We start from the raw sequence: 12387 nt of genomic DNA, 5'->3' as shown, positions 1-12387 counted from the left end.
AGGAAGTCACCTCGGACCGGTTCTCTTTCTTTTATTTATAAATGACTTGCCAAACTCAATAATGCATTCTAGATTGCTAATGTACGCTGATGATGTCAAGCTATTCATTACTCATAAATCGGAAAAGCAAGCTGATCTTCTCCAGAGTGATTTAAATAGCCTTTTTCAATGGTGTAAAATCAACTGTATGGACTTAAACTTAAAAAATGTAACATATGTGTTTTTCCAGATTCTTCTTCTTTAATAAGGCAATACAATATTAACGGTTCTCAATTATTAACTGTAGCATCATTTGTTGATCTTGGCCTTTTGATGGATCGAAAATTAAAATTTAATAATCATGTAATTTCTATTGTTAATAAAGCGCATGGAGTTTTAGGATTTATAAAAAGATGGGCCAAAGAATTTTCAGATCCCTATATAACAAAACAACTATTTACGTCACTTGTAAGACCTATATTAGAATATGGTTCTGTTGTATGGGACCCTCAATACGCAGTGTATTCTGATAAAATTGAATCAGTGCAAGAAACAATTTTTTGCTTTTTTGCACTGAGAGGTTTACATTGGAATAGCGATTTTGTCTTGCCTTCATATACAAGCAGGTTAAAAATTAATTCGATTACCTACATTAAAAAGTAGACGCACAATGTTAAACACTATGATGGTGCATAAAATTTTAATGGGTAATATTCCCTCGGATTTCTTAATATCATCTATTAGAATAAATATTCCTTGTAGAACAATTAGAAACTATCAACCCTTATTTAGAAATTTCCACCGCACGAATTACTCTATGGGAGATCCTATTAACAAAATGTGTGTAGATTTTATTCCATGTATTGTAATGTAGACTTTGGCATGAGCCTTGACCTTATAAAATCTAACATAATTTTATTTTTAAATGAATAGTATATAAAAATGTATTAGTAAGTAACTAACTAGCTGATGAAGTAAATTCTGTAGCAGGTTTTCAATTTCCCTCTCATACCCCATCATGATGCGGATCATGGTGTGTACGCGATCCCTACGTAAAAGGGAGGTCGCCCCCTCGGTCGGCAGGGGTGGGAAAGTGAGGCGTGGGAACGTTCGAAAAAAAAAAAATGAAGCTAAAACCTTAAATATACCGAAAATCGGGAGGTACCGTCTATGGGGGCTATATCGAAACGTGGACCTATACCGACGAATTTTAGTCAGAAATGGGGCAATATGAAAGCGTCTACCTGTAGAGACATATTTCTGACGAACAGTTTTATATCACATTGAAGACTTAATACCAAATTTCAGCCATTTTTGGTGGAATATTGAAGACACAACCTTCAAAATACGAAAAATCGGGAGGTACCTTTCCTTGGGGGCTATATGAAGGCGTGGACCTATACCGACAAATTTAAAGGGGAAGTTTGAGTACCCCCAGCGAAGTTTAAATACCAAATTTCAGCCATTTCGGTGGAATATTGAGGCCACAACGTTCAAAATTCCGAAAATCGTGAGGTACCGTTCTATGGGGGCTATATACCGACAAAGTTCTGGGGGAAAGTTTTACCACCAACGTAGACTAAGTACCAAATTTCAGCCATTTCGGTGTGATAATGAAGCTAAAACTTTCAAAATACCGAAAATCGGGAGGTACTGTTTCTATAGGGGCCATATGAAGGTGTGGACCGATACCGACAAAATTCTGGGGGAAAGTTTTTTACCCCTAAAGAAGACCACGTACCAAATTTCAGCCATTTTGGTAGGATAATGAAGCTAAAACCTTCAAAATACCGAAAATCGGGAGGTACCGTTCTATGGGGGCTATATGAAGGTGTGGACCGATACCTACAAAATTCCGGGGGAAAGTTTTATACCCCCAAAGAAGACTACGTACCAAATTTCAGCCATTTTGGTAGGATAATGAAGCTAAAACCTTAAATATACCGAAAATCGGGAGGTACCGTTCTATGGGGGCTATATGAAGGTGTGGACCGATACCGACAAAATTCCGGGGGAAAGTTGTATACCCCCAAAGAAGACTACGTACCAAATTTCAGCCATTTTGGTAGGATAATGAAGCTAAAACCTTAAATATACCGAAAATCGGGAGGTACCGTTCTATGGGGGTTATATCAAAAACGTGGACCGATATATCCCATTTTCAATACCAACCATCCTGCAAGTAATAAAACTTCTGCACCAAATTTTGACCCTCTATCTTTAAAATTGCGAGGTGTATCTTGATTTCAACAGACAGATGGACGGACTGACGGACGGACGGACAGACGGACATGGTCTAATCGACATAGAATTTTATGCTTTTACTTTATAGGGTCTCCGACGAATATTTCGATGTGTTACAAACGGAATGACAAATTTAATTATACCCTCCATATGGTGGAGGGCATAAAAACTGGGGAAAAGGGATGTGGGCCAAACTATTTTGCATCATAATAAAGGTGATATTTTCCTAATCAATTGACGGGCTTTCCTTTAAGAATACGACTATTAAAAGCGGAGATATTCGAATAAGAATAAAACTTTGAATTTCTGTCTACATAAGTTTTAAGCCCATTCGACCATCACCAAACTCAATATGCTTCTTCCTCTCAGCGGTCCATATTAACCACATATTAATCAAAATTGCGACTTGTAGCGTGATTAAAAAATGGATAAATGGTATGTATTACCGACTACTGCGATATCCGTTATTTGGACACCTACGCCAACCTACTTTACATCGTTAGAAAAATTATATTTTCTACTTTCATTGCCAGGTTTTGCTTTTGTTATACCCTTTGGAATAAAACGTTGTCTTTTTCTCCAAATAAGTTTTTTGCCCATTTCGACCCATGAATATCACCATCACCAAAATCAGTAGTCTTCTTCCCCTCCGTGACTCCCACCAACCCCCAAAATTTCGTGACGATCCTATTAAAATTGCTACCTGTATTGTTACATTGAAAAATGGGATGTATTAACGACTACTGCGATATTTCCGTTATTTGCCACCTATGCCAACCTACTTTGCATCGTTGTAAAGATGGAATTTTTTACTTTCATAGTCAGACTTTGCTTACTTACGGTCCCCAAGAAAATCGTAAAAATTAAATGTTGGGTTCTATTATCGACTATTGCGATATCTTCGGTTTTTGACCACCTACGACAACTTAAAAGATGTTATTTCTTCTTTCATTGGTTTTGATATACCCATTATAGAAGCCGAGATATTCGCCTTAAAATAAAATGTTGACTTCTTCTCCAAATAAGTTTTTTTCCCATTCCGGCTTCTTCCTCTCTGGGACCTTCATCAACAGCCAAAATTTGGTGGCGATCCCATCAAAATTGCGACCTGTAGCGCGATTACAAGGTTTAGATGGACAGACGTACTAACGGACGGACACACATAGCCAGATCGGCTCAGTTCGTCGAGACATAATTTTGGTATATATAAGTATGAGTCTACTACCATTATTTCGATGCGTTACAAACTTTTTGGCCGAAGCCAACTTATAAAACATTTAAAATCTGATTTTAAAATGTCAGAATCATTAAATATTAGGTGAAGATAAACTTTTGAGAAGTTATACACTAGTGAGATGATCCTTAATTAATTTGCTTCTATTTTTACTTTGACGTAAAGATCGTGAAAATGTGGCTTAATCACAAACAGGTAGAAAACAAGAAAAGACATGTTGGCTTCAACCCATTTTTAGTTAGTTTTAAACATAAATATAGCAGCAGCTTCCGCGCAAGTTTACTTTATGGCCAATATTTTTTGCCACGCCCCAAAACATTTCATTTTATCCAAAAGCATTTAATTTGTATAATATACAATCACAATTCGCTGGTTATAAAATATTGCCCATATATCCTGATGATATAAAAAAGTGTTGTCTTATTTAATCAATAGTAGAAAATAATTATACAAAATATGTATATTATAATTACAATATATTTATTTACAAAATAACACCAATTAAATACTTTTGTTTTCATGTTTAGTAAATTGACTTGCCAACATAAATTTATATACATCCGGCAATAAAATAATATCCTTGTTTAACATATAATAATCTTGTAAGGATTTAAAGCAATTCGTACAAATATATTTATATAGTTACGAGAACAGTTGAAGGTGCATAAAGGCAATTTAGAAAAAATCATGTATTATTATTTTCACTTACATAGAGATGTTTAATAACCTAAGGAGTGGAAGTGTAAGAACCTTTTATTCAAAGAAATTTTGTATTTATACCAAGAAAAATGTTATATATGTAACAATTACTACTATTATTCATAGTGAACTGTAGGTGCTTATATATATTCAATATTTTCCCATACTGAATGCATAACCTAAAAAAATGGCTTAAATGGCTTGCGTGCCAGTTTTATAAAATCAAAGTGTAGGACTTGTATGCAAAAATATTTACTTGCAACCAACATAACAATTAGCAATAGCAACAACAACTGCAATAACATGTTGTATTAAAACAATCTAATATGTAAATGTGTAATACATTATTTAATAGCAAGTAAACTTATAATTAGAATTTACTTTGTAGATTGGATAAAGTTCATATATTTAGCTATTTGGTTATTTTATGAGTATAAATAGAATAAATTACATAAAAATTTAAAAGAGTCTGAATACTTTGAGAAAAATGAGACATATAATCGGGTTAAAATGTATAGTGGTGGGTCAAATGAAGTTGTTTTATTTCAATGAAAAGCTGAAAATTGACTAAAATAAACAGAAAACAATTAAAAAAATCCAATCAGCTTTGTCTGCAGATATATACCCTCAGTAGGCCGGGCCGAGTTAATTGGAAGGAAAAAACTTTAATAGACACGTCACGTTTTTGATTCCTGGGATTATATTGCGCAAAATATCATTCGAACAAACTATTATATTTTTAAATCGGTTAGTAAATGGCTAAGTAATAGTGTAGAAGTGTGAAAAAACGCACAAAAAAGGCTCCAGGCTGCTTAGAAAATACCGAACAGTATAATTTTATCAAATAAAATTATATATGCTTCCGAAATCGGTTGACAAATAGACAAGTGGTGGCTTTTCTTGATCAGATAGAATCCTAAGTGCCAAATTATAGCTAATTCCGCTTGAAAATTTAGCTAAAAACGTCAAAATATCTCAAATGTATCCGAAACTATAATTTTCTTATTTTGATCAATATTTATTTGAAATTTATGAGAAATTCAGTTACAGTTTGTGTGCATTTTTTCACACTTCAACCACTATAATTTAGCCATGTGTTTACGGATTTAACAAAATAATAGCATTAAAAGGAACAAGTAAAAAAGTGTCAGTCGGCTTTGCCGACAGATACATACCCTCAGCCAATGTGAAGTGAAACTTTAACCTACGGACAGAGCGAATGTATTTAAAGTCTCTTCAGAATTTTGTGGCACTTTTTGGATATTAGAACTTGCCGACAAAAATGTGGATTATGAATTAACTGCACTAAGACGCAAATGTTGAACTTTTGTGGGGGAGGAACCCTTAGGGAGCACCGATATGGGCCATTTTAGAAGTTAAACTAAATTTTGACAAAATATTAGGAGATCCAAAGTTTGGACCAAATTGGTTGTCCCATTCAAGTGATATCGTCCTAGCATTTTAGTGAAATTTTTTAAATAGTGGGGATAAGTACCGGAAGTTGTGGACCGGTATTTTCTCATGAATCTACACGGTGTACCTTAACCAAATTTAAATGGAAGGTGCTTACACCTGGGAAGTTTTTGCAGATTCTGAAACTACAATACTCATAGATGAGGAAAATCAAAAAAATTAAAAAATCGCAGGAGGGATTTTCAAATAAATCGCGATTTAAGTCTACATTTTAGGGGTTCGTTAGGTTTTCACGATTTTGCTTGCAAACCGCGAGCCCTATGTAAATAGGCCTAAAGAAAATGTTGTAGCTGTGAAAATACGCCACAGGATTGCCCTTTATGATATTTTCTTAGGTATTACCGTTTTTGAGATATAGAAGTTCAAATTGATACAATGCACTGACGGTATCGCCTCCTTATAAAACAATATCAAGTACGGTACGCCTTAACTAACTTTTGATGAAAACCGCTTACACATGGGAAGATTTCGCGGATTCTGGAAGAGCAATGTTCATAGATAAGACAAATTAAGGAAAACAGAAAAAATCGTCGGAGGGATTTTTAAATAAATCGCGATCAAAATTCACAATTTTAGGGTTTTTTAGGTTTTCACGATTTTGCTTGGAAACCGCAAGTCGTATCGAAATGAGTCAAAAGAAAATGTTGTAGCTGTGAAAATTCTGTGCAAGAATGACCTTTAGGTTTTTTCGCAGGTTTTACCACTTTTGAGATATAGAGGTACAGTTCAAATTTTTAGGTTTTTACCTTAAGTCTTTAAGATTTTGCTTGGAACCCGCAAGTCATATCAAAATGGGACTAAAAAAATGTTGAAGCTGTGAAAATTTTCTACAAGACTGTATGATTTATTTTTTCCTAGGTTGTACCATTTTCAAGATATATAAGTTTTATTTGGGAAATTGCAGTAATGACATTGTTTTATAAGAAGGCGATACAGTCAGTGCATTGTCTCAATTTGAACTTCTATATCTCAAAAACGATGAAACCTACGAAAGTATCATAAAGGTCAATTTTGTGGAGAATTTGCAAAGCTACAACATTTTCTTTAGGCCCATTTACATAGGAAGCGCGGTTTCGAAGCAAGATCGTCAAAAACTAAAGAACCCCAAAAAATTTGAACTTAAATCTTTCGAGCTGTTTTCCCAAGAAATATGGACTTGCCCCTGAAAAAACTTTTACCGTCGTAATGGAGGTAGCGAATGCAAATCGCTTCAACAAAAATCAAAGTGATTCGAAAGCAGGTCTTAAAGTGAACTTATCCGAAATTTTGTGTGAGAGGTACCAGAAGAAGTAGACAAATATAGTCCATATTCGAACCTGAACTATATCTGGTAGATATATTAGGATGTGCAAAGTATGGATTACATCGGTCACTCCCTTCAGGAGTTATCGTGCGCACAATTTTTTCGAACATTTTTGAACTTTTGTGGGGAAGGTACCTGAAGAGTAGACCGATATGGCTTATCTTCGAATTTAAACTATGGACAAAATATTACGAAGGCCAAATTTTGGATCGAATCGGCAGATCTCTTCAAGAATTATCTTGCGCTCCAACCACTACACATGGTGCACCAAAAATCAAAGCGATTCCAGAGCAGGCCCTAATCTGAACTTATCAGAATTTTTGTGTGGGAGGTACCCAAAATAAAAAAAGTCCAAATAAAGTTCTCAGCAATTCTTCAGAAAATTCCGAACCTCAGAACAAACCCCAACTAAGATTTTCGCCTCAAATCAGGCGGTACCGTTAAATGGAGGCTGTGCCGATATAGACCATCTTCGAACTTGACCTGCCTGTAAAGTAAAGGCCCAACATTTTAGCGTCGTATCTCAATTTGTCCGTCTTTCGAACGGATAGTTATCAAAACGTTTACCGCTATAAACATAAGCCTTTATATTACCGAGGGTTTATACACTTTCATATCGACACCTCCAAATAATAGTATGCTAAGTCTAAAAATTGAGTTTTGCAGGAGAAGCTCTCAAAGAGTGGAAATTTTTTTGAACTTCAGTACTATGCTAAGTCAATATTTGTTTATAACTTCTGTTCGGATTGACCGATCATTACCAAAATTTGACAGAATTTAAGTTAAAGGACGTTCGTCACCTCCAAATAATAGTTTGCTAATTCTGAACAGTGAGTTTTGCAGGGCAAGCTCTAAAAGTTTGGAAATTTCTTTGACCTTCAGTACTATGCTAAGTAAATATTTGTTTATAACTTCTGTTCGGATTGTCCGATTATTACCAAAATTTGACAGAATTTAAGTTAAAGGACGTTAAATATAAAAATGTAAAGAACTTGAAAACATGCTAAGTCGACTTAGCATACTATTGTTTGGAGGCGTCGATATGACCAAAATGTACCTCAACGAAATAAACGTTATAGACCCCAAGCATATTTTGACGTAATCAAATCAACCGATTTGGTCTTAAAATTGGTAACTCTAATATTTTATCCAAACTTAGATTAAGTTTGAATATTGTATATAAATTTGTACGTCGTCGTCATACATGAAGTGTCTATTAGGTCTACATTTCAAAAAATTTGGTTAAGGACTGTTCGAGGATTTCCTTGGTCCTTATGATTCTGATTACAGTAATATACTATTTTCGTGGGCAACTCCATGCTTACTTCTATAATGACTCAAAAGCTCATAAAACTCTTACAAAATTAGATTCAGTTGAGAGATGGACTATATTGGTTCATTTCTTCAGGTGCCTTCTTCGCAAAATTACAACACTTTTGCGCTTAATCCAGTTCAAGGCTATTTCTTGTTATATCAACTTAGAATTTCATGCTGATCAAGGTGGAGGAGTTCTTGCAATTGATTTTTTGAATTATGGCACTCCCTGAATGAATGCGAGATATCCATATAATTCATAGCAATGGCAATAAAGAGGAATTAAAAACGCTTTGATATTAATGTTGAAAAGGATTTTTGTTACTTATTCGCCGTAGCAAAATTAAACCATTACAAATTCCCCGAACTCAAATTTTTGTCTCACATATTCATATTTATTTCTATGAATATTTATTTCACAAATTACAAGTCATAATAAATCATGAATGCATTCTAAAAATTCTTTCTCATCTTTGCTCATTTACATGTTTTCAAATTAAGTGTTGCATATTTTTTCCTCAAATTTACGAGAAATTACATAGAAAAATAACTAAACTTATAATGAAATATTTTTCTGCTCTTTATGTTTTTTCTTTGTAGATGCCTTTCCGACCACTCATTGCACAAAACATCCACTACAGAGAAAAAATAAACAAACTGAACATAAACGAGATGAATGTTATTTTACAATGTAAATAAATTAATGTCGAACAAAGAAGTCAACAGAACCCCCCTAAAGGAAAAGGCAATACCCACAAGCGAGCACACACACACACCATGATAGCTAGGAAGAACCAGAGTACAAGTTGCAGCAGCATCACTTGTATATGCAACAGGGACATCAGTCATTCATTCTAATGTCATTTATAAAATACTACATGACAACAAAGACAATGGCTTTAAACAATGGCACAAAAAAAGATAACAAATAAGAGAAATGCCATCATGGTTTTTGGTGTTGTTGTTTTTTATGTGTGCGAATGCTAAGATAAACAAAATGGTATGCAGAACTTTTTTTGAATAGCAGAACAAAGTGGATTTTAAGTCGGACAGTGGTTGACAAACTTCAAGGAAAAATGGAGTTACAGTCTATGTAAGCGGTAAGTTTTTTAGAGGTACAAATATGTACATATAGTAAATATAGAGGTTTTCAATACTCCATTGCCACCAAAAACATAATCCATTTCCCCAATTATTAATTTCTTCTCATTACATTCGAAAATAATATTATATGATGAATCCTAAAATCTTCCCGCTCTAACTGCCATAATACTAGTATATCTTTTCAACTGTCACCATGAACATGACAACAGTAACAAGAAATACGACAACCATGTTAAACTGAAAAAACGAACTCAAATAAATGCTGAGGTTGTTAGACATATGTTTGTCTTTCATACAGCTGGAACAAATCTCGTTGCCTCCTCGTTAAGTTCGTTTGTTTCATTTAACATTTTTAGCGATTTTGGTCTTATCAAACACCACCACAACCACAACTTCTGCAAAACATCATTGTCGTCGTCGTCGTTGACAAGGACACAAAACAAATACACACGAGTTGAATGTATCATCATGTCAAAATAAGAATAGACTGCCACCGCCATTGAATAGCAAATATAGTCGATGTATTCACCAACTCACTCGTTGCTTTTGTATCTGTTAAAAGTTGACGGTACTTCGTTAGATATGTCCTTGGAGTACATTTTTTTACTCTTCAAACAAATACCCTTACAATACACCAGTGGTTGCTGTCACAACAATTTATTTCGGCGAATTCATGCAATAACAGCAAAAACAGTCGCAGGCAACCTTCTCAGTTTACATAGAATATAACCAAGTTCAAATAGTGTTTTCAATGAAAATAAGATTTTATTTAGCATTTTGGGTGAAATAGACCCTCACATCTTAAAGGAAACCGATTGCAACGTAGTGTCTGTTTCCACATTGGGCGACTACAAACAGCGTCTGTACTCCAGAGGAGCGGCTGAATTCTAGAAGGAAAACCATATACCCATCACAAGGCAACGGGAAACCACTGATGTACCATCCCTTGAAAATCATGCAATTAACGGGAAACCACTGATGTACCATCCCTTGAAAATCATGCAATTATGAATACCACACAAAACATATGACCCTCAATCTCCGGTAACTCGAGGGTGCTAGAATCCCCGGAGGTAAAACAAAACAAAAACTAAAAATTGGAACATGGAATGTCCGCAGTTTATTCGGGCCTTGCAAACTAGCCAACACACTTAATGAAATGGAAAGACATAACATTGATATACTCGGCGTATGTGAAACATGGTGGCCAGAGGCAGGTGAACTTCTATCCCAAAATTTTAAAATTTATTACTCGGGAAACCTTAACAGAAACCATAGAAACGGAGTTGCAATTATTGTCAAAGCCCATATTGCCAAATGTATCACAAGTGTTATTTTAAAATCTGACAGGACCGTGATGATAAAAGCAATGGTCAAGCCACTTAATATAAATATTTTGCAAGTATATGCTCCTACAGCTGACAAAACCAACAAAGAAGTAGAACTCTTTTATAATGAAATTGGTGAACTCCTTAAACTGACAAAAAAACATGAAATAACCATTGTTCAGGGAGACTTTAACGCGAAGGTAGGAAGCAAAGCTGTCCCAGGAACAAGTGGACAATATGGATTGGGAAATATAAATGAAATAGTTGACAGACTATTAGGGTAACCCTAGTACTACCACATAAAATGCAACAATCTGGCAGCATCGTAGCAGTGTTGCATGCATCAGTAGTTTTAAGTTATTATCTCTCTCTACTCATTGTCAGTACACAGTCAGTTAGTTACTTTGCAACCACCAATTAATAGACATCTCATCTGTACATATTTCGTCATATTTCATTGTTCTTCATAATTAATACTTTATTTCAACTCATAAAACAACTTAAAGTTTTATTCAATAAATGAATTGATTGTTATGTTTAAACATCGTCTTTCATTCAATCGACCACCTCCGTAAGAACATAACAATTTGGCGACGAGGATTTTGGAACAAATATGTATCATTCTCGCTAACAATTTGGCGACGAGGATTGTGAATTGAAAACAGCACTCAGTAACAAAAGGAATTTCACAATTTCATCAGAACTTTCAACAAGGCTGCGTAATAACATCAAGACATCGCACACAATAAAAGTTGTGGCAGGAAGATTTTCAAGGAAAACATCAAAACGCACAGGCGCAAGTTCATCAGGAACATTCTAACAAGAATTTTCAAGAAATCTTCAGCGATCAACACTCACACAAACAGGTTGCAGTCTCACATATACAGAAATTTTTTCAGATCAACACACACACCACTACAACGTTGGGAATTTCATCATTTTTGCTGTACACACATACAGACATACAACGGCTGCGTCTCTAAAAAAAATTGTAACGGCTGAAAACACACAGACACTAGAACAATCTAGACATGTCGGAACAAGCGAATATTTTACAAATACTTGCGAATCAACAGGATTTGCTCAACAAACTCACACAAATCATCGCTGGACAACAAGGTGCAAACACAGTTTCATCATCAATTCCAGGTGAATCATCAGTGGCAAAAGCCCACCTCATGGAATCTTTAGCTAATTCCATGACGGATTTTCACTATGAGCCTGACAGTGGTTTATTATTTGAATCGTGGTACAATCGTTTTCAAACACATCTTCGAAAGGGAAGCAAGTGCACTGGACGATGCAGACAAAGTAGGACTTTTGTGGAGAAAAATGTCCAATCACATTCATGAACGATTCAAGAATTTCGTGTTACCAAAACAACCTCAAGAACTTTCATTGGCAGACACAATCAAACATCTTACAAAGCTATTTGGCCGAACAGAAACACAAGTAAGTCTACGTTATAAGTGTCTCCAAATCACAAAGATGGAAAATGAAGATTTTAAAGAATACGCCAGTCGTGTCAATCTTCAGTGTGAACTTTTTAAACTGGATGACTTAACTACAGACCAGTTCAAGTGTTTAATTTTCATACTAGGTCTTAAATCATCACAAGACAGTGACATCAGAATCCGTTTATTAAGGCATCTTAATGAAAGTAAGGAAGTAGTCAACTTAGAAAAGCTTGTTGATGAAACACAAAGCAT

At 34.9% G+C, this 12387-nt stretch overlaps 1 long non-coding RNA gene across 1 annotated transcript in view; it reads left to right on the top strand.

Moving 5' to 3' along the window:
* LOC141394723 (uncharacterized) overlaps positions 1-12387 on the top strand; it is a 509351-nt gene that overhangs the window by 472011 nt on the left and 24953 nt on the right. Inside the window, exon 10 of the long non-coding RNA XR_012410479.1 lies at positions 8847-9346. This is a non-coding gene — a long non-coding RNA (uncharacterized lncRNA). The remainder of the gene's footprint in view (positions 1-8846; positions 9347-12387) is intronic.

Source organism: Musca autumnalis, unplaced genomic scaffold (assembly GCF_047663935.1).
Source record: "Musca autumnalis isolate F117 unplaced genomic scaffold, ASM4766393v1 scaffold_2, whole genome shotgun sequence".
NCBI lineage: Eukaryota > Metazoa > Arthropoda > Insecta > Diptera > Muscidae > Musca > Musca autumnalis.
This window is presented reverse-complemented; position numbering and strand designations above follow the sequence as displayed.